General features: G+C 46.5%; 1 protein-coding gene across 5 annotated transcripts in view; it reads right to left on the bottom strand.

Annotated features, from left to right (window-relative positions):
• Foxn3 (forkhead box N3) overlaps positions 1–21,835 on the bottom strand; it is a 370,612-nt gene that overhangs the window by 262,374 nt on the left and 86,403 nt on the right. For 4 of the 5 annotated variants that reach the window (XM_075948308.1, XM_075948297.1, XM_075948307.1 and 1 more), the window contains one exon: positions 5,832–5,925. The gene's annotated coding sequence lies outside the window, so the exon portion shown is untranslated. The remainder of the gene's footprint in view (positions 1–5,831; positions 5,926–21,835) is intronic. The other variant, XM_075948300.1, reaches the window with a different exon arrangement.

Below are 21,835 nucleotides of genomic sequence, written 5' to 3'. Positions count from 1 at the left end.
AACTCAGGACCTCTAGAAGAGCAGCCAGTGCTTTTAACCCGTGAGCCATCTCTCCAGCCCCTTGGCACAACTTTTAAGATCGACATTTATGCCCAGTAGTGGTGGTGCATGCCTTTAATACCAGTACTCAGGAGGCAGAGACAGGCGAATCTCTGTGAGTTTGAGGCAGTCTGGTTTACAGAGTGAGTTCCATAACACCAGAGCTATACAAAGAACCTGTGTCTGAAAAAACAAACAAACAAACAAACACGATCTGCATTTATTAGGAATGTCACTCAAACTCAGCCATCCCCTCCTTCCTTGAAGCCAGGGTTCTTTTCATTTAGGCTGACGATCCTGCTTGGCCTTTAAGTCTTGTCAGTCATCAGCCTGTGGCTCCAGAACAGCTGAGGTTCATACTGCCTGGTCATTCACCTGTCCTCTCCCGAGTTTGAGCACAATTCCAAAACACCTGGGGTAAGCCAAAAGCCAGAGCTTCGACTGGAATCGGCTGACAAATGATTGAGACCAGCAAGTAAGACAGGAAAAGGACTTTCTGAGCAAACTAAATATCTTCTAGAGTAAAGATGCTCAAGTCGTTCTTCTAAACAGTGCAGGGCATGGAAACGGTAGTGGGATTCACCAGGTCCAAGCACCCAGACACTGTTTGGTGTGTGTGGCTCTTACTGATCACATGTTCCCAGGGAGCACCTGGAGCCATCATCAATAGCGCAAACAGGGCAGGCAGCAGCACATGCCTGGAGGTCTGAGAATCGGATCTTGGAGGAGTCCTGTTGCTTGGTTTTCGTTTCATAATATTTGGGCCCCACTTATGACTAAAGCATGACTTTCTCTGGTAATAAGTAACTAGCAGCTAAGATTAATTGGCCAATTCTAATTGCATTTGCCTCGCACGCCCCATGTTGTAAGCTAGCCACCAGCACTAACCAGGGCAAGGGATTTGTCACCGTGCTAAGAGTTTTGGTGTCTGTGTACTTTACCATCCCCAACACACAGGGCTCTGACCTCCTAACTCACTCTTGTCCTTAAAAACGACTCCAAGAACAAGCATACCACAGAGAACACCCAGATACGACTCTTACACCCTGTAACCTGGCCAGCCATTTCTGTTTCTTGAGGCAGCAGACTCCATTTTGAACTTGAATTTCCTTTTTTTGCTTTCTGGACTCTCTCATTTTTCCATTGTATTCATTCAGAGAGAGAGAGAGAGACAGAGAGAGAGAGAGAGAGAGAGAGAGAGAGAGAGAAACTCTATAAATGTCATTTCATATATAAGCAATTTGCTATAGGCAACTACACCATTACTTTGTACAAATAAATTTACATAAATCATTATTAGAATGTTCTATCTTGGCAACACTATTTGGTTCCCAGAGCACACATTAAATGCATGCTTAAAGTAGAATATTTTAAAGTTATTTCTATATTGTTTATGAGACAAGATTAGAAATTTCTACCTAATTTGTCTTTTAGAATGGGAGGTCCTTTTTTTTCTTTGTGCATTTACAAAGCCCATGTGTGATTTTCTGGGGGTGGGTTTCTTGAAGCAAGCAATATAAGACATGTAGTTTGTTTTCTAGCTCCTGGCTATGAGTCCATGCGTTTGGTTCTGAACACTGGTGAGGCAGGACCCAGGGAAATGACCACATAGTCTTGCAAATAGACAACATTTTGTTCAACAGTATTCTACAGGCTATTTGGTCTGTGTTGACTGTGGTTAGGTTTTGTTTTTTAGACAGGGTCTCGTGTAGCCCAAGCTGGCTTTGAACTTGCTGTGTAGCTAAGGAGAAGGCCCAGTCTAATGCAAGCTTCAGATTGAACCTAAGACTTCACAAGTCGGGCAGGCACTCAGCCAACCAAGCTGCATCTCCACCTCTGACCTACTTTTTCATTTTATTTATTTATCATTAAAAAAATTTAAAAAAAAACCCTTGTGTATGTGTATGAACCTGCATGACGGTCTGTGCATATGTGTGCAGAAGCCAGAATAGGATATCGAGGAAACAGAACTGGAGTTATAGGCCATTATAAGCCTCCATGGAGGAGCTGTAAACCGAATCCAGGTCCCCGGAATTGGAGTTATAGGCCGTTCGTAATAAGCCTCCATGTGGGAGTTGGTACCAAATTCGGATCCAGTTCAAGAGTGGTAAGTGCTCTTTTTTGTTTGCTTGTTTTTATTTTTTTCTTCAATACAGGGTTTCTCTGTGTTGTCCAGGCTCTCCTGGAACTTTTTCTGTAGACCAGGCTGGCCTGGAACTCACAGAGATCCACCTGCCTCTGCCTACCAAGTACTAGAATTAAAGACGTGCGCCACCACCACTCAGCTCCAATAAGTGCTCTTCACCATGTCCTTCTCTAGCACCAACATAGCTAAACATTTGTTATTGTTGTTGCTGCTGCTGCTGTTGATGTTCTTATTAGTGTACGCATGTGTGAGGTGAGGCATAGTGACTGTGCCCACAGCAGGCAGCCTGCAGGTGATGGTCACAGGACAACTTTGCAGAGTCAGGTATTTCCTTCCATCCCTCCTTGAATTCTGGGGGTTGAATTTGGGTCATCGGGCTTACATCATTTGGCGGCAAGTGCTCTTACCCACTAAGCCGTCTTGTAAGCCCCACACGATGCACTCTTTAATCTTACTATACTACAGCCTTCCCTGGCTCAGCCAGCCAGGAAGATAGGAGCTCACAGCTGCAACTTTAACTCCAGCATCATGCAATCCTACCAGCTTGGGAAAACATTTGACAAGATGAACCAGCTTACTCATGGTAAGCTAACAACACTTACTTGATTTAAAACCAAATATCTATTTGTTTTAAGATAAAATAGCGGGCTGGAGAGATGGTTCAGTGGTTAAGAGCACTGCCTGCTCTTCCAAAGGTCCTGAGTTCAATTCCCAGCAACCACATGGTGGCTCACAACCATCTGTAATGAGATCTGGCGCCCTCTTCTGGCCTGCAGCCATACACACAGACAGAATACTGTATACACAATAAATAAATATTTAAAAAAAAAAGATAAAATAGCTGACATCTAGTGCCAAAGAAAAAGAAAAAAAAATTCTCAAATGCAAGGTTGGCTTTAGGTTGGTGCCCATGTAGTGGAACATTTTAGGGTACTTCAGGAAGCCTGGTGCCTTATTTGAAAACCAGACTAACAGTGCACGCAGGTTCCTGCGGTGAAATGGCTCAATGATGTATTTAGGCTTAACTGACAGTTACAGGGATGCCTGGAAAATCCAACCAGAGTGTGACTGACTCAGTGTCTCTATCCAGACAGCTCCCCCACCCTCTCTTTTCTACTTCAATCGATCCCTACTTGAATCCACTCATTTCATGACCAAATTTTCTCAATGGAGGACGAGTCCCACCTCTCAAATTTTGCAAATGCGCGTGTCACACCATTGTTTAGGCCGGGAGATGGCACACTTCTGCAAAAGGTCAGAGGGTAAATATCTTATGGTGTCTGCTCTGCCAGTCCAATTTTTTTTTCTTTTTTACCGTAATGCAAAAACTGTCTTCATCATGCAGAAATGAATGAACTGAGCTGTGCTCCCAACAAAACCCTACTTAGAGACACTAACGTGTCAACGCGAGCTGGCCTCGAACTAGCTATGTAGAGGAGGATGATCTTAGACTTCTGACCTCCTGCCTCCACACCCAGGTGCTGGGATTCCCAGCATGGGCCACCATACCTCTTGTTAGCAGTGTTAGGGATGGAGCTCAGGGCTTAGTGCATGCTAGGCACACATTCTATTAAGGGAGTCACACCCCCAGTCCTTCATGACATTCTTATAAGGCACAGAGTTTAGCCTGCTTCTGTTTTCTTTGGAATGATGCAAACTGTGAAAACCTTTCTTAGCTTGTCTAACCTACACCACAGTAAGCTTCCTTGGATCATAGCTGAGCAGAGGAAGGTCACTTCCTCTGGTTCAGTGCGGCAGAGAGAGGGCACAGAATCTGCTGCTTTTGCCCCTTCTCAGTCCCACTCACTGGCTGGGGGTTTGGCCAGGGCCTGGGTCCTTGTGCACCTCAGCAGGTCCAGGGAGACCAGGGCGTTTCCGTAGAAGAACAGGCACCTTGGTTGGCAGCTCCCAGGGGCACCCTTAGGAATTCATCAGGGTAGTGAATACACCATGGCTCAATCTGGAAAACAAACAGCACTGGCAAAGAGCTGAACGCGATCATACCTACTGTATAACCCATATAACCTGGGGCGTCTGGCTCACCATTCCTAGCTGCGGCTCTCATTTTGACCTTGAGATTGCCCCTTAGTTCAGAGTCATCTAAAGACTTCCCCCCAAGGTGTTAGAAGTTCATGTTCTTCCCTTGTATTTCCTACCCCTCCGTTTCACTTCTTAGCTCCAAATGGCACCTCTGACGGTCAGGCGCTGGTCTCGAACAGTGTCCGTTTCACCCAGGGTCTCATCAAGCTGTGGGTACCCCAAGCACTTGGGGGATGGAGGGATGAGTTTGTGAGAGAAGAATAAATAATAATACACAAAGGCAGAGAAGCAGAGAGGCCACCATGCCAGAGCTGTGCTACAGTGGCCGTGGTCCTTGGGAGAGATGATGCCAGACCAGTCCCCTCTGTCACAGGGTGGGGGTTTCCCCACGTGGCTCTACTCTAGGATCTTAAGCAACTCAGGCCTTGAGGAGGAGCCTGACTTTGGTTGGGACAGAGAATCAGGGATGAGACAGCTCTCACTGAGGGCTCAGTTCCATCTTCCTGTTAGGTCACTCTCTTGGCTCGGCCTACCCAATAAACCCTCAGAGACGAAGCCACCTGAAACCCCTCTAGGTTCACAAATTCCTCAGTAACTATTTTAACCTCGAATCTGGAAGCCTATGGATTCCCCAAAGCAGAGCCCTACACTTAGTGCCCAGCAGCCCCCCCCCCACTGAGTGTTAGGAATATTTCTTAACACAAGCTCCCCACCCACACAAAAATTCCCAAATTTGCTCCAGGTTCCAAATTTGATCAAGCCAAATCAAAACAAGCTAAATGAAAAATTATCCAGGTTTAATGGGAGTTCTGCGCTCTTGGGTGGCCCCGAGGGGGAACCGGGAAGCCACGAAAATGTAACCCTCGGGAGGAAGAAAGGAAGACCACCACGTGTTCCTCTTTTTTTGGGGGGGGGATCACTTAAATAACCTGGGGAAAAAGTGGTCCTGATCCCACCCCGAGGGAGGGGTCAGGACTTGGCCTGCTGGGATTTGGAGTCCAGACCAGGCCTGGGCGCTGGGATAGGTGCAAGGGGCAGGGGCCTACGCTCCCAACTTGACACTGAGCCCCACTGCCTGCCATCCTCTCATGATGGAGTCATGAACCTGGCAATCCCAAAACATCTCTGCGCATAGAAAACAGCCTTGTATTTCTTCACCACCATCCATCCAAAACAGACACTCAATAGTCTCCTCTGGACACAACCAACTGGCACAACATCCTAAGGATGATGACAATTATGCAAGGCATTCTGGGAAAGAAGGCAATGTGGTGGTACTGGTTAGGTACTAGTGTGTCTCCATATGAAAATTCCCAGCAATGTTCAGGTGCCTTGGAGGCTCTACCACGCACAGTGGAATTTTAAATAAAGACGTGAATCAAGATTTTTTTTTTCAATCTTCTTAATGCCTAAATTGGATTGGCCACATTGTCAGTCTGGTCAGCTGCATGAATTGATCATTAAGAAGGTTGGGGGAAGGGCAACAACCGAGGGGGGAAGCAATCAACTTTGTATTTGCATTTAAATACAGCTTCGGTATTTCATTGATTCCAGGCAATCTGGGAAGGTTTTGGTGGTTGGGAAAGGGCCACCGGAGTGTGATTACCTGAGTCAGAATGGGTCCAGGAAACGGAGGTCAGCATCGCTCCAGAAAGGACAGAGGTGTCCTCATAATCACCAGTCGACACTTCTAGAGGCTGCTGGAGGAGAGCAGAAGGGACACAGGGTTAGGGCAAAGCAGCAGACGACCCTCACAGACAACACATGCCCTCTCCAGCCCGACCCTGAAAACTGACACACTTCAGTGAAAAGCCGGTTACCATAGTGCCTCTCACGTCTCCCGCAGGGAAGGATGGAGTGATTTTGAAACTGATTTCTGGGGACAAGAGGGCCCGGAGATTTGAAAATAGATGCCATTGACATTGTGAGATTATTTGGTTCACTAGGAAAGCCACCCAGACATTCCTGAGATCATTTTCCTTTACCATAGCTACTTCTAAAACACTTGTCTAAGGGCAGAGGCCACCGAGAGTTCAAGGCCATCCTCCGTTCACCACGTGGACTCGGTGTTCAGGCTGCAAAGTCCACGGCATTGTGAGACGCAGTCTCTCTAGTTCCAGGGCTAAGGACTACGCTACTTAACTCACAAGTTAGTGGGTCACGGCTAAAAACACTGGACAACAGAAAAGGTGACACATGAGGCAGACTTCATAATGATATCTGCTGGAAGATAATTTTTGGCATTGAAGGCCTTAAGAATGACAAATCAATAGATTCTCTAAGAAAAGAAAGCTATTATCCTGTTGGGGTTGGTGTATTTTAGGAAATGGTCATGACAGCGGTGGCTCTCAAACAGGCCCTTGGATCAGCAGCAGCTGAGGTCAGGTTCCACAGACTTGGACTTCTGGGGCACAGGACAGGGCTTCCACGAGCCCTCGAGGGCCTCTGCTCTCAGATCATCGTTCACTCATACAAAGGCATTGATCTGGTCGTAAAACAAAACTTTCCCTACTCTATTTCATGCTTAAAACATAATTAAAGGCAGAACACTGAGGAGGGACTGGAGAGGGAGGAAGAAGAAAGGGTAGGAGGTTCTTCGAAATCCATAACCCACGTGGGAAGACACAAGCATGACACCCCCAGAATGCATTTCTGTTGGGTAGAGGGCTCCGGGGAAGACATCTGTTTCCAGTTGGGGTTAGGACAAACTCACAGATTGATCATTAAGACAACGACAATAATAACTGAACCTTAAGATTTAGAAGGGGGTTGGGTGGCAGGGGATGGTTCAGAGGGCTGATGAGCCACTGTTTGAGTCTGGTGCCCTGAGTTCAGGGTCTGTGTAAAAAGAAGGAAGCAGTGGTGGGCATCTGTGCTCCCAGCACGCCTAAGACATGGAAGCAGGAGAGCAGAGCTCTCCAGTAGCTCTTAGGCTGGGGAGACCATAGTGGGCAGCACAGCAGCAGAAACAAGAGGGAGCCTGCCTTAGGGCAGCTGGGTGATGGTATCCCAGGCCTTTAGTCCCAGCACTCAGGAGGCAGAGGCAGGAGGATCTGCTGTGAGTTCGAGGCCAGCCTGGTCTACATTTTGAGTTCCAGGACAGGGCTACACAGTAAAAGCCTGACTCAAAACAAACAAACAAACAAACAAACAAACAAACAAACAAACAAACAGGTGAAAGGCAAGAACCAACTCCAGAAAAATGTTCTCTGACTCATGCATCCGGCACACACTCCTGTACACACATACACCTATGCATGCATACACACACACGCATACATCAGATAAATAGTTTTTGAACCATTAGAATCAGGGTGCTGGGTTGTTAGCGCAGTGGGTAGAGTGTTTGCCTGGGAAGCTGTGTAAAACCAGACGTGGTGGCCCACATCTGCAATCCTAGCACTCAGGAAGTCGACATAAGAAGACCAGAATTTGAAGGTCATCCTTGGCTATAGATCAAGTTGTAGGCTAGCCTGGAATATAGGAGACCCTGTCTCAAACAAATAAATTAACTAAATTAAAAGAAAAAAAAACTAGATTGGGACAGGTCAAAGCAAGCAACGCTCTAACTTGAGTCTTATTTGAGAGACAGAGGAACCGGGTTTGGCTGATGTGAGAAACTTGATGGTCTGAGTGAGTCAATGTCAATCCCAGATACTGAGAGGTCAAAGGGACCATGGCTTCTGACTGCTGTGCAAAGGCTACTCAGCCTATACCCTGCACTTGGAAATCCACGTCCTTTGAACACAACACTTAGAGATTTCTGCACCCAGTTTACTTTTTATATTTGTTATTTTGCATTGTCCACAGGGAAGACTCTTAGCTGCTTCAAGGATTTGCAACTCACGGTCTGCCCAGGGGGAAGAATGCAAAAGAAAATGTTACAGCGAGCACAACAATCTGGATGTCACTGTAGCCCTGGGCATTTCTGCAAAGGGGCAAAATATATTAGCACACCTCAAAGCCCTGACACTTTCTTGGTTTTAACATTCATGATAAGACATCTCAGATTGACTGTGGTGTGCCATATGTCTTCCCCAAAGCAAAACTATATCCAGCCTCTCCAATTGGAGAAATGGGACTTGGATGCCCAGTACTGTTCTTGCTTCTAGGACATGGATGTAAGTAGAATATGTCATGTCTTCATTTCTTGATGTTATTATTAAGGGTGGGACCTTGATGTCACACCAAGGCTTCCCCTGAAATTTCAAAATCAGAATTAACAATATCTTCTTCTTGCCCATTACAGTTTGTCCTTCGAGCCATGCCAATGGCTACGAGCAAGATCTGATCCCCTAAGCCTCACTTTTAATTTTTATATAAAAGAGCATTATGAAGGATGTGGTGGCTTACTCTTATAATTCTGGGAGGCTGAGGCAGAAGGATTAGCAGATAAAGCACTTGTCACCCAAGCCTGACACATTCAATCTTGTGAGCCCACATAGAATAGCCAGCTGTGGTCACATAGGCCTATGAGGCCAGCACCCCTGCAGGGAGATGGGAAGGCACTGAGTCAGCAGTCGGCAGTCAGCTGCAGAAACAAGGTGGAAGGAGAGAACTGACTCCCAGGAAGTTGCCCTCCGACCTCTAGATATGTCCTGTGACATACATATATGCCCAACAAACAAATTTTTTTAAAAAAAAGAAAAAAGAGAGACACTGACCTGCCCCGCCTTTGTTCAAATTGAGATAAGACAACAGAGATTGAGTTGTGGGTGGTGCATAGCACACAATCTCACACAGACACGTGGAATTCTACTCTTTATTGAGACCTTGGGTATTAATTAACGATGTGGTATTATACTAGCCTTTGAAAATATAAAGCTCGAATCTTCCATATGCCCCCAAGACTCTTTAAATGTTTGCAGATAGAGCAGATCCGAGGAACAGACTCGGCACCAACCACGCCATTCCCTCTAGAAACATTTCAAGGTAAATTCTTCCCTAGGAATTTTTTTCTCCCAACTAACATTATCCCTCTGACCACAGCCAAGTATCCAGTTATCTTTCAGCAGCTCATGAGAGCACAGCTCAGCCTTCAGCAACACCGACATATACGATGGTGATAATTTATCGCCTCTGCAGGAGTTTGGTCCCAGATGGACCATTTACTAATTTATTTCCATATGTAACTGACAGAGAGATTAATCAGGCTTCCAACTCAGAAACCTGAATTGTGCTCTATTCCCTGAACAGGCTAACTCTGGACAAGAGGAAACTCACGTTTACACAGAGCATTTTCCTTAAAAGCTGTTGATACATACCTGCACACACACACACACACACATACACACACACACACACACACACACACACACACACACACACACACGCCTTTTCCAAGGCAGCTTGCTCCTGTTCGCCTGTATGGGCTTCACAGGGCAGCAAAGTCTAATGTAACTACGGGCAGACATGAGCCCAGAAACAAACCAAATGCCACAATCAGCCCCAGTGGCAACCTTGTGTCCCTCCCTGTTTGCAAGGTCTGGGTCTCAGATTTCTGAAACAGAAAACCTCTTTTTGCCATGACACTGTGCCCAGCTGGTTGGCACAGCAGTGCCCGGGCTCTGGGAAGTATGAGTTTTCTTTTTTCCACTCTTTTTAAGGGTCTGAACTTGACCAAACCCTACAGCTGCTGTGTCCTTATGGAGGGGACAGCTAAGGACTGTTGACTGTTCCCCTCTTGGCTCATTTCTGTTGTTTTAATTTTTAACCTAATGATACCAGCCTTCAGCACAGAGCTGACTAATGTTATAACTGGATGACAGTGTTTGCAGAGGGAGCCAATCCGGACGCAGAAATCACTCGCAGTGCATGATGGGACCCAAGTCACATTTTCGAAGGCTCCACAGATAGAACCTTGTCAGCTGGGCTCTGATGAACCCTGCCACTGGGGAAAAGTCCCTTACCGCCTTGGCTGAATATTCTTTCCTCTGCTTCTGGCATGGTGACACCTACTTATAACCCCAGGACTTAGAGACAGAGAGGCAGGAAGATCATCTGGTTAAGGTCAGTCCAACAAAAAAGAAAGAAAGAAGAAGAAGAAGAAGAAGAAGAAGAAGAAGAAGAAGAAGAAGAAGAAGATAATGTTCTCTGCTCTCATAGGAGGAATGTTGTCCTATGAAGGCCTTTTATCTCTATAGTCTTAGGATTTTATGAAAAGAAGAGAAACAACCAGCCACTTGTTACTATGTTTAGCTGGTGCCAAACAGTAGGGAATTCGTAATTATCTGAACTTGAACAAATGGGTCCAGATGCTTGGTGCTGAGGCTGAGGGAGCCTCGGTGTTCAGAATGCTCTCTTTGATCAAAGAACACGAGCACTTGGAGATGGTCTCACGAAGCACGGCTTTAAGTTGTAAGAACTCAGTTCAATGCAAAAGTTTGAAATACGGATCTAGGCACTGCAAAACCTGCCAGCATAAGTTAAGGCAGGGCTTTCAACAGGCTATAACGGAAGGGCCTGATGCTGTTGGGTTTGAACGCACAATGTCCCCCACAGGTGCATGTGTTTGAACATTTGGTCCCCAGCTGTTGGTGCTCTTCGGAGAGGGTATAGTACTCTTAGGAGTGGGGCATAGACGGAGGAAGTGGTCGCTGGGAAGTAAAGGGGAGACTTGAGATCAGTAGCCCATTCCTGCGTGTAGCCCGCTCTTGCTTCCTCTTTCAGGAAGATGTGCGCAGATGAGGGGTCCAAGCAGCAGTTTTCACTACCTTGGAACCACCTGCCTTCATGTCTTGCCCTCTGCGATGGGCTATACCTTGTCAAACAATGAGCCATAATACATTTCCTTTAAGTTCCTTCTTGCTGGGCACCTGGTACCCACGAAGAGAAAAGTAATGCATTCAGAAATCTTTCTAGCCGAGCAGTGGTGGCGCACGCCTTTAATCCCAGCACTCGGGAGGCAGAGGCAGGTGGATCTCTGTGAGTTCGAGGCCAGCCCCGTCTATAAGAGCCAGGACAGGACAGGCTCTAACGCCACAGAGAAATCCTGTCTTGGGTAGATTTCTGTGTTACTCAGGATGACCTTGAACTTCTGATTGTCCTGCCTCCTGAGAACCATGAGCTGGGGATTACAGGCAGTATCACTATGCCTGGTTTGTGTCTCCACATTCTTATGAAAGATTAGAACAAAGTGACATAGATATGTTTTTTTTTTAAATTTCTATACTACATAAATATTTCCAGGTGATTTAAAAATAAAGTAATCATGCCGCATGCTAGACGGGTCTGCTCTGTTCCTCCCAAACAAAAACTGAGCTGGTCATCCCAAGTTATTCTCCGAGACTTTGTTCATCTGCAACTTCTGAGTCGCAGTGACTGAAGGCAAGGTTTCCAGGACCCCTCACACCCAAAGGCAGAACCTCACGTGACCTATCAGACCAACGGCATTCAGTCCCTCTGGCAAGTGGTGTCCTGCACCTATCACAAGGAGATGGTTCAAGACCCAGTGCCTGGTAAATCAGCCTCTAGTCAGCGCCCTAGCCAGGCGGTGTGGCAAGCCTTGACTTCAGCGAGAGTGTGAGCGGGCAGAAGGCTCTCCTGCAAGAGCCAACCTGCCTGGGCTGTGAATCACCGTGGAAAAGTTTCCCCAGGAAAGACACAAACTTCCCTTCCCACTCGGGGTTGCTGAGACTGCATGAGCACACACAGCTTTGATGCTCATTCTATCCAGGAGCCTAAGCCGGCGAGGCCTGTCCCTCTGTTCACTAGGATGCTGCTCATTCCTGGCTTCAAATCCCTAGTTTGTAATTCAAAACCTGTCCCAGCTCTCCACACGCCCAGGTGTTCAGAAGCTTGGAACCCCCTAGAGGTGGTCTCTTAGCATCTATTCAAATAATTACTAAGAGGGGGAAACAGGCAGTTGGGGCTGTAGATCATTTCCTGGAAACACAAAAAGAAGAGTCTCATATAGACCCAACACATCAATGTTTTACTTTTTTAAAAAAGCCCACCTCAGGTCAGAATACTAACCTTCAAATGAATACATTATCTCGCATGACCGTCCTGTTTTGCTTTCTCTCCACTGATGCAGGATTAATAAAACTACACTATAAGGTAAATGCGAGTTTAAGCAGAATAACGAGCACGGAGGAAAATATTTTGACATCAAAAATTCAGTATAAATTAGCTATAACATACTTGAAAGCTCCTGTAACCATAACGTGCACACTGAAATCCATTAACCTAACACCTGGGCTGCTATTCAAAAGTAGGTTTCCGGCGATGTAAATAAATGGCCATTCCAACACTCCTCCTAAATTACCGTACAATTTGGTCGCAGAGTCGGCAGGCTCACAAAGTCTCTCCTCTGTGCTCGGCTGCTCTCTAGCCGACACCGAAGTCATCTCAGGCTACAATGTGGCAGCATAATGTAAACGCAGAAGCCAGCCAAAGGAACCAAGAAGTAACGGGGAATGTCAAAGGCAAGCCAGGATCATCCAGGGAGGAACAGGGATATTTTATATAAGCACTCTGGAAAGACAATGGAGCCCCAACCTTCCTTTAACTGCACCTCTAATTAGCCGTCCTGCCTCCCCACCTGATCTTTTCTACATAAAAGCAATTTCCACAACCAGACGTTCCAAGACCTCAGTTGCTATAAAGTCAGCAGCTGCTAAAAATCTGTCATCCATCGGATCTGCTTAAAGACTCAGCTATTTCCAAACAAGCCTGTCACTCTTGCCCCAATGTCACCCTCCCTCCAGAGTATTCGCCTCGGTGTCCACATCCTTCTGCACCATCCACCCAAGCCATTGCCTTACCTCTGTAACTCACATTTGTTTCCTTGGATGGTATTTGCCAAAGCAAGGGCAATTGTTTGACTGGGATTCTGCAACTTTCAACTTTGCCGTCGTCGCGCCAGAGGGAGAAGCCGTAACCCCTGACACACTGCTCAGCTGAGCTCTACGTGTCTGAATCCACCCCTATATTTTAAATTCTTTTACACTTCCTTAATATAGTGCGTGCCGCCTGTCCGCCGATGCGATATCAGAAACCTGCAAGCTACTATTTCTGCAACTGTGTCACTGTAGATAGTCTGAAACATGTACGTAGCTGTTGCCATGGAAACAAACACAGCTAGGGTAGAGTGCCACGCTGTGTTAATTCCTTCACCCATGAACCCCAGGGGAATGCTAACATTCATCTTCTTTCTCCTGCCGTCTCACACCGCTTTAATATATTTTTTTCCGGCATTATCAAATGATGTACTAAACACACACAGCACACCTGGAAATACGGGTGGCTGAAACGAGCCGTGGGACCAACCCAGCCTGCTGTCTGCCGAAGGTGGTGCCGCTTTTCCCTCACTTCTCCTGGGAGGATAGGGGAACTTTCTTTTTCTTTTATAATGACACGGGGTGAGTCTCTTGTTTCACCGAAAAATGGTGACCGAGGGACTGCACTGGAATGAAGATATCACCAGATTCGCCTGTCCGGTCAGTTCGGTGACAGGTGGAGGCACACCTCACAAATTTTCTTTCCATCTCCCCGCCCCCCCAGCATCAGGGATTGACCTCCGGGGCTGTGTACACACACAGCAAACACTCTACCCCTGAGCTACATCCCCAGCCCCGAGACCTTGCAAACTTTCTGAAGTAGATTCAAACGAAGAGTGACACCCCTTGACTAAATCTGTACAGTCAGGCTCTAGGTCCCATCGTTCTCATTAGGCAAAAGCAGACACTCTTGACAATGACTTCATTAGTTCCCGTGAGTCTTTGTTCCCAAATCCGGGCAAGAAGGTACGAGAGCTACTGACGATGCGAGGAGCTGGAACCCTGTCACCCAAACGACGGGCTGGGAAGGTCCTGGAATAGGAGAGTTCTCTTATTTGCTTCGGGTTCAGATCCCTGTCCTTATCAATGCTCAGACCCGTGGAGAAAAAGCCAAACACTTTCATTACACCTAGAAGCCAAAATGGACACGGGGCTGCCATCCTATTATTCAAATGGGCCAGTTGCTTTAAATATTGGGGTTATTCTCATCACGGTAGACAAAAATAAGCTGTTGAAAATCTTAATTACATCCTATCCCTTGGGCTAGTTAATAATATTCAATCTAGATGAAAATGGCCACATTTTAGATTTGCATGCTGATGCGCCTCACTTGAATACCATTTCCTCACTAAACAATCAACGGGAGGCTGTAAGAGCGCAGCTCCCTGACCCTGAACTGGCATATTTGAAAGAAACCACTACTTTATCGGCAGGGATTATGGTAAAATGGTCCCATAAAAGATGAGCAAATTTTCCCATTACTTCCCTAAATTGAATCATTCTTGGCTGTTTACTATGATAATAATGATCAACTCATCCCTAAGATAAAAAGCGAAGCAGAAAACAGATACATACACCTCACCAGTTAAGGGAGTATGTCACTTTTAAAAAGCAATCTTCAAATGATGTTGGGAAGAAGGGCGTGGGGAGACGGCTCATTGGGTAAAAGCACTTTCTACATGAGCCCGGAAACCTGAATCTGAGCCCCTGAGTGCACAGAGAAAGACAGATAGGACAGCTCACATCTGTAAGTGAGATGGCAGGCAGAAAGAGAAAAACCAGCCAGACACTCACAGCCCAGCTGGCCTGGAGGACATGGTGAAATGGCAGAAACAAGAGAAATCCTACCTCCAAACAAGGTAGAAGTCACGAATCAACAGCACTGTCCTCTGACCTCCATGCAACTTCTGTCCCTGTTCCTCTGACCTCAGCAAGCATCTTTGTCTAGGATACCCTAGGTGACCATGAACTAGTTAGATCTTCTCTGACCTAATCAAATGTTCTCTCCCTGGTCATGCAGAGCCCCAAGTACAGCAACCAGGCAGTTGGTGGTGAAAGACTTAGAACAGCCACAGGAACACTCTTTATGGGGGGAGAGATGAAATGGTTTGGGGTTATGGGCACCAGATGAAATGGTTTGGGGTCACCTGGGGCTGGTGGTTAAGGTTCAACTCTTCTTGGCCCTTACTCACCCATTCTCATCACCTAAGGGTTGGGGAATAGGGCTCAGCTATTGGCTGAATACAGCACTCCCCGACCTAAGCAAATCAGCTTCTATTTGCTCTCAACTTCAATCCCCTCCTTTCCCAGGAGTCCCAATCTCCGAACCAACACCAGTCCTCAGAGAGGGCCTTGGGGGCCCATGGAACCGTGAAGACAAAGGGAGGGTTGACAACAAGCAACAGTGAAGAATCAGTCAGGCTCCCAAAGGGATGTCATTCTAGGTTTATATTGTAGACCAGTGGCTCTCAACCTTCCTAATGCTGCAGCCCTTTAAGACAGCTCTTCATGTATGGTGACTGCCAACCATAAAGTTATTTTTGTTGCTACTTCATAACTGTAATTTTGCTACTGTTATGAATTGTGTTGTAAATATCTAATGTGCAACCCTGTGAAAGAGTTGCTAAGACTCCCCTAAAGGAGTCGCAATCCACAAGGTGCAAACCACTGAAATAGACTATGTCAGAAACTTTTAAAGACTGAGTAAGATTTCCTCATACGGACACACCACATTTTGCTTACTAATTCATCTGTCGGTAGACATTAGGCTGCTCCCCCATTCTCACTATTATGGACCATGCTGGTATGCATATGGCTATGCAAATATCTTCCTCAGACCCTGCTTTCAGTTCTTTGGGATACATAATAGAAATAAGATTGATATAGTAAATCTATTGCTAATTTTTCGAGCAATCACCATCTTATTTTCCATGGCAGCTATACCATTTTATAACCCCCACCAACAATGCATAAGGGCTCTCTAATCTGGCCGTGCCCCCACCAGTATTTGAGAGTATATGGAGTTGTTTTATTTTGTTCCATTAATAGTAGCTACCCTAATGGGGTTAGGTAGCATTAAGAGTTTTGATTTGCATTTCCCCATTTGTGTCTTTTCACGTAAAATATTGGCTGTTTACATATCTCAGAAGAACTGTTTACTCATGCACTAGGTCCATATTTTTATATGTATGTGTTGTGTCTGTGCATACCATGGCTCGCATGTGTAGGTCAGAGGACAACATGTGGGAGTTATGGGTCTTGGGGGAGAAAACAATGTGGACCTGGGGATTGAACTCAATTCATCAGGCTTGCTGGCAGATGCCTCTCCCCATGGAATGATCTCACCAAGCACTAGTCCCACTTTTTGAATCAGATAATTTGCTATGGTTGCCAAGTTTGGAGAGCTCTCTATGTATTCTGGGTATTTCCCTCTCTTCCTATGCTCTGCAGGTATGTCCCGTCCCGTGGGTGACTTCTAACTCAGTTGCTTTTTTACTATACTCATGGCCACCAGACCCCAAAAAAACCCGTTTCCTTATGAATGAGGTTAATCACTTCCTCTTCCTACACTGCCTTAGGCATCAACTACCAGCTGGATTTGGCCATGGCATCTTTGTGTGGCAAGCGTTCTTCCTAGAAGGTCACAGAGCTGTTTCTGGGTCAGTCAGTCCATGAAGCAGCAGAGTTATGGTTATGGGTAATATTCCGGGAAGAAACGTGCGATACTGGTGTCTTCACGAGGATCCCCCAATCTAGGTCAGTCTCTGGATCCTCCATGACAACAGAGGGCAGAAAAGAATCACGAGTCAGGCTCTCAAGTCAGCCTGTTACAAAGACGGCTCAGGACTTGGCTGGATCATGAACCTCTCCACACTGACAGAGACTGAGGGGTGTTCCCAGAATCTATAAAATAGCAAGGGGTGCGGAAGAGTCACTCTGAGGGACAGGACCCCACAAGGTGACTTCTCAGTCCTCCCTTTTACACTATCCTTTCCCCAGGGTTTCTCTCATTCTTCGCTGGCTGCCAGGATCTCCGCTACCCTTGTCGTTGTGCAGAGTGGCCTGGCTCCCATGGTTCTCTCCTCTTCTGATCCACACCTAATATGCCAGGGGCTGAGAAACCAAATAATGGAGCTGATTAGAATTCTGTCAGAAAAAAAAATATGAATCTGGGCCTGAGAAGTGTCTCTGTGCATGAGTGGAGACTTTTGGCTGCTGCCAACACTAGGCCATTAGCCTAAAGCCAGCTCTTACTATGAAATCAGCCGGCATTTTTTTTTTAATTTTATTTTTGAGACAGGGCTTCTTGGTGTAGCCCTGGTCATCCTGGAACTCATTCTGTAGACCAGGCTGGCTTCGAACTTGGAGACTGGTCTTTCTCTGCCTCCCAAGTGCTGGGATTAAAGGCATATGCCACCACTGCCTGGCAAAATTGGGCTGGACTTTTAAGCCTTTGGATGGTCTCTAGTTTGGATGGTCTGCCGTTGGTTTTGGTTTGTTTGTTTGTTTTTCTCCTCTTGTCTCTTTGGCATTTGTAGGCACGCCAGGTTGTTTTCAAATTTCAGTTTTTGCTTAAAATTTGAGCTAAATTCATTTTTTTCCCCTTAGATAATACCAACAGTGCAAGCACAACCACTCACACTGAAAGTGGATTTCCAGTGAGTTGATTCATAAGCAAACCCAAACGACAGCTGCTTTTGAGTGATCTGTTACACCTCATTTTCATTGTGGGGATTGTGAAAACTGTCACAAAGAGTGAAATTTAGTCTCACGAGGACACACAGCCTCTTGTGTCTTGTCTTTCCTCTTGTTTGGTGGCAGCACAGGACAGTCACAGCTGCAGTTCTGGCCGCCACTAGGGAGGTCACGTTGCTTCCTGTGGACATTTCTTTTCAGCATGAAGGCAACTTACGGAGAGGGCCAGGCAGCGAGCCACCGGCAAGCTCACAACGCAAACCAACTGTGTTAGTTAGACCACTTGCGAGCTGTCCTATTTATTAATTTATGGTTTCTGAAGCTTTTATGGATGGGATTCATGGGTGTACAGAGGCACACATGTGTGCAAGCACACAAGCGCATGCGTATGTGTACGTACGGTGTCCTTGCGGCACTGTCCATATTGAGTCTTTGAGCAAAGGTCTCGCGCTGGGATCTAGGGCTCACTGATTTAGTTAGCCTGGATGGCTGCCAGGCCTTAGAGATCCCCCTCTCTAGTGGTGGGAATCCTAAGAGCAGGCCACCATATCTGTCATTTTACATGGGTGCTGGAGATAAACTCAGGTCATTATACGTGTGCAGCAAGCACCTTATCAAATAAAATGTCTCCCACAGGTGCCTGGGAGATGTTTTAATAGAAGCCAAATAGTACCAGCTCAAGTCACAATGTTTGCATGATTTCTTCTGGCACATGAGCCCCGCTGGATGGGCAGTCTCAGGGATGTAGGACATTAGGACAAGGAAGGTATCAAGGAGTTTCTGCTTTGCAGAGGTACTAACCCCCTGGCCATCTCCCATATCCACATGGTTACAGGTAGCTTATGCGGAGCAACCTGGTTCCCATAGTTCCCTTCTGTATGTCAGGGCTGGTCCTTGGTCTCCTTAAAAGCAGGATGGAAAGAGAATGTGAACGACTTGCCCCTTCAAGGTATAATCCAGAGGCTGTGCCCACGTCTCCATGTCCATTTATCATGTAGGAAGTCAAATCTCTTTGGCGTTACCCGTGGTCGGCCACTTCAAGCTCACGGGTTCTGCTAGTGAAAAGAGAAGGCAGAGGCTGCACACAGGGAACAACTAGCAGTAAGTACACTAAGTATGTGCTTCAAAGCTAGAATGAGGGCTGGGGACGGAGCTCAGTGGGTGGAATGCTTGCCTGGCATGCCGAATGCCCTGGGCTCCACCCTCAGCTTTGCGTAAACTAGGCGTGGTGGGGCACACCTGCAATCCCAGTACTAGAGAGGTGGAGAAAGGAATATCAGAAGAGTCCAAGCTCCTCTTTGAGTACATCGTGAATTCAAGACCAGCCTGGAGCGTATGAGAGTCTGTCTCAAAAACAAACAAACAAATAAAAGTCCACAGAGACAATGAGCACCGCATTCAGGAGCACAAGGAGCACCGGCAATGGGGGTAGGAGACTGCAGGGATTGGTGGTCGTATTTTCCCATGTTTTACTTTCTAACAGTATTTGAGGCAGAGGCTGGAAAGAAGGCTCCGGGTTTAAGCTCACTAACTGCTCTAGTTAGTGACCCCGGGCTCGGTTCCCACATGACAGTTCACAACTTTCTGTACCCTCTTCTAGCCTCTTCGGGCACTGCACAAGTGCATGGTTCACAGACATATGTTCAGGTACAACACGCGCACACAGAAACTAAAAATACACCTTCAAAACTATTTGCAGCGAGCATAGCAGCAAGTCGAGCTTTGACAAAGTTGCATGGCAGAGACATGCATGCTCTGCCTCTTCTCTGTCAGAAAGATCACATTTTAAAACGGAGAAAAATTCCGCATTATCTCAACTGCCCTCCTGCAACTCAGTACACTGCCAAAATATATTCCATCAACTGGAAACGCACATCCTGCTAAGAACTCTGAAATGAGTGCCTCTGATTCCTTAACAGCTCTTTGTCTTCGGCAGTACCCAAGACTGCTACATATTACAACAGGCAAAGACTTAGATTCGAAGTCACTGTATCGATAATACACGAGCATGGAGAGGGGACCTGAGGACAGCAATGCCCCACAAGAGAGCATCCCAAGGTCTAAGAAACACTCAGAGCTGCCAGTGACCTGATGAAACCTTCCCCGGGTCCAGCTTGCAGTCAAGGTGGTTACATTTACTGTGTCCATGCCTCTGGCCGAGGTCATTCTAAATAGACTCATTCAGGCTCACTTCCTCTGAACCTTAGGAAAATTCATCCGATAAAAGCTTCCTTTTATTCCTTCTAAAATGCTCAGAAATCTACCCAGCATGATGGTTGCTCTTCATTGTCAATTTGACTGGATTTAGAATCACCATGGAAACCCACATCTGGGCATATAGCTTCTGAGGGTATTTCCAGAAAGGTTTAACGGAGAAGGGATGACCTACCCTGAATAGGAGTGGCACCGCTCCATGGGCTGGGGTCCCAGACTGACTAATACTGGGGTCTCAGACTGAATAAAATGGAGAAAGAAGGCCGAGCACCGGCACCCATCTCTCTGTATGCTGACTACAGATGCGGTGTGACCAGTTGCTTCACATTCCTGCTGCCATAATCAAACCTGTGCGTGCCCTCATGCCTTCCCCAGTATAATGGACTAGACTCTCAAACCATGAGCTGCAATAAAACTTTCTTTCCTTAAGTTACTTTCACGAGGTATTTTGTCAAGAGACAAGGAAAGCAATTAATACAGCCAGCAAGAAACAAAATTAAGCAACCCACAAATGAAGCCCAACCTCCAGTAGCAAAAAAAAATAAAATAAAATAAAAAATAAAAATGGAGTTGCAGCCCTGGAGGTGGTGGCACACACTTTTAATCCCAGCACTCAGGAGGCAGAGGTAGGCAGGATCTCTGAGTTCTAGGCCAGCCTGGTCTACAGAGTGAGTTCCAGGACAGCCAGAGTTACATTAGAGAAACCCTGTCTCGAAAAACCAAAAAAATGAAGAAGTTGTATTTCTAGAGCCAAATTTGAGTAGGCTGAGAGGGTGTGGCATGATACCACCCTCTAGGAACACATGGTTGTTCCCTTACCCATCAGCTCAGCTACGGTCCTGCCCATCAGAGGAGACCACCAAGACAGCCAGTATTCTCTTTCCTTTCAGGGCTGACATGTGCGTCCCTGGGTCTGCCTTATGGAAATTAGTTAAGACAGTAACACCATCTCTTCAATATTATCAAAATGTAAATGGACCATGATGATTAAAAATAAAGGAAAGATGGAAGGAAGGAAGAAAGAGAGGGAGGGACGGAGGGAGGAAGGAAAAGAAATCCATACAGCCAGTTTCTATCTGCACACAGAACACCATTTCTTTAAAACAACAACATTTATGAACGTTTTCTTCATCTCTCATATTCAGTTAGTATACAGTTGGCATTTTCAAAATGCAAACCTGATGTGGTTTTGGAATTCGTTGAAGCACATTGGAAGACATCTGAGTGGCGGGGCGCTGGCGGGGGGGGGGGGGGAGTTCTAGTCATATGTTGCTAGTGCACGGATTTGAATATTTGAAAGGTAATCTAGAAAAGAGATGGCTTCCAGTTCTCCTTATCGACAGCGGTCATTCATAGCAACCACACGTCTTAGCGACCGAGCCGCTTCCCCGTGTGTGAGACAATTGCAGGAGGAAGTCAGAGGTTGGCCTTCCATCACAGCCTGGCTAGTTCAAGTGTGAGTCTCACCAGGTCACTGGATAGATAACTGGGCAGTTCTCTTGGTCACTGCTGAGGGAGGGATAGTGGCTCTGGCCACACTGGGTGATTCACATAGAAGAGATTTTTCTCAATCATCTTCAAGTTTGGTGAACATAGAGGAAAAACCGCAGGACCACTCACAATGGCTGCCTCCAAAAAGACCAGCGATACTGTGAAATCAATCATCTCTCCTATCACGCCCATCGGATTTGCTGCTTGCTGCTTTCTGTTTATCTGAACAGCCACAAAGGAAATGAACAGAGCCGAGCCCAAGGCAGGGACTCTTCCCCCTGACTCTGACACTTGTTTGCACCCTGAGAGGGATGGGAGGAAGGAACCCCTGAAACAGAGCTAGGACGGTTCCCTGACAGAGCTCATCAGCCTTGTCATTCCGTCCCCGGGCCAGGCTTCTAACTGGGTCATTCCGTCAGAGAACACACAA

Source organism: Microtus pennsylvanicus, chromosome 14 (assembly GCF_037038515.1).
Source record: "Microtus pennsylvanicus isolate mMicPen1 chromosome 14, mMicPen1.hap1, whole genome shotgun sequence".
NCBI classification, from domain to species: Eukaryota; Metazoa; Chordata; class Mammalia; order Rodentia; family Cricetidae; genus Microtus; species Microtus pennsylvanicus.
This window is presented reverse-complemented; position numbering and strand designations above follow the sequence as displayed.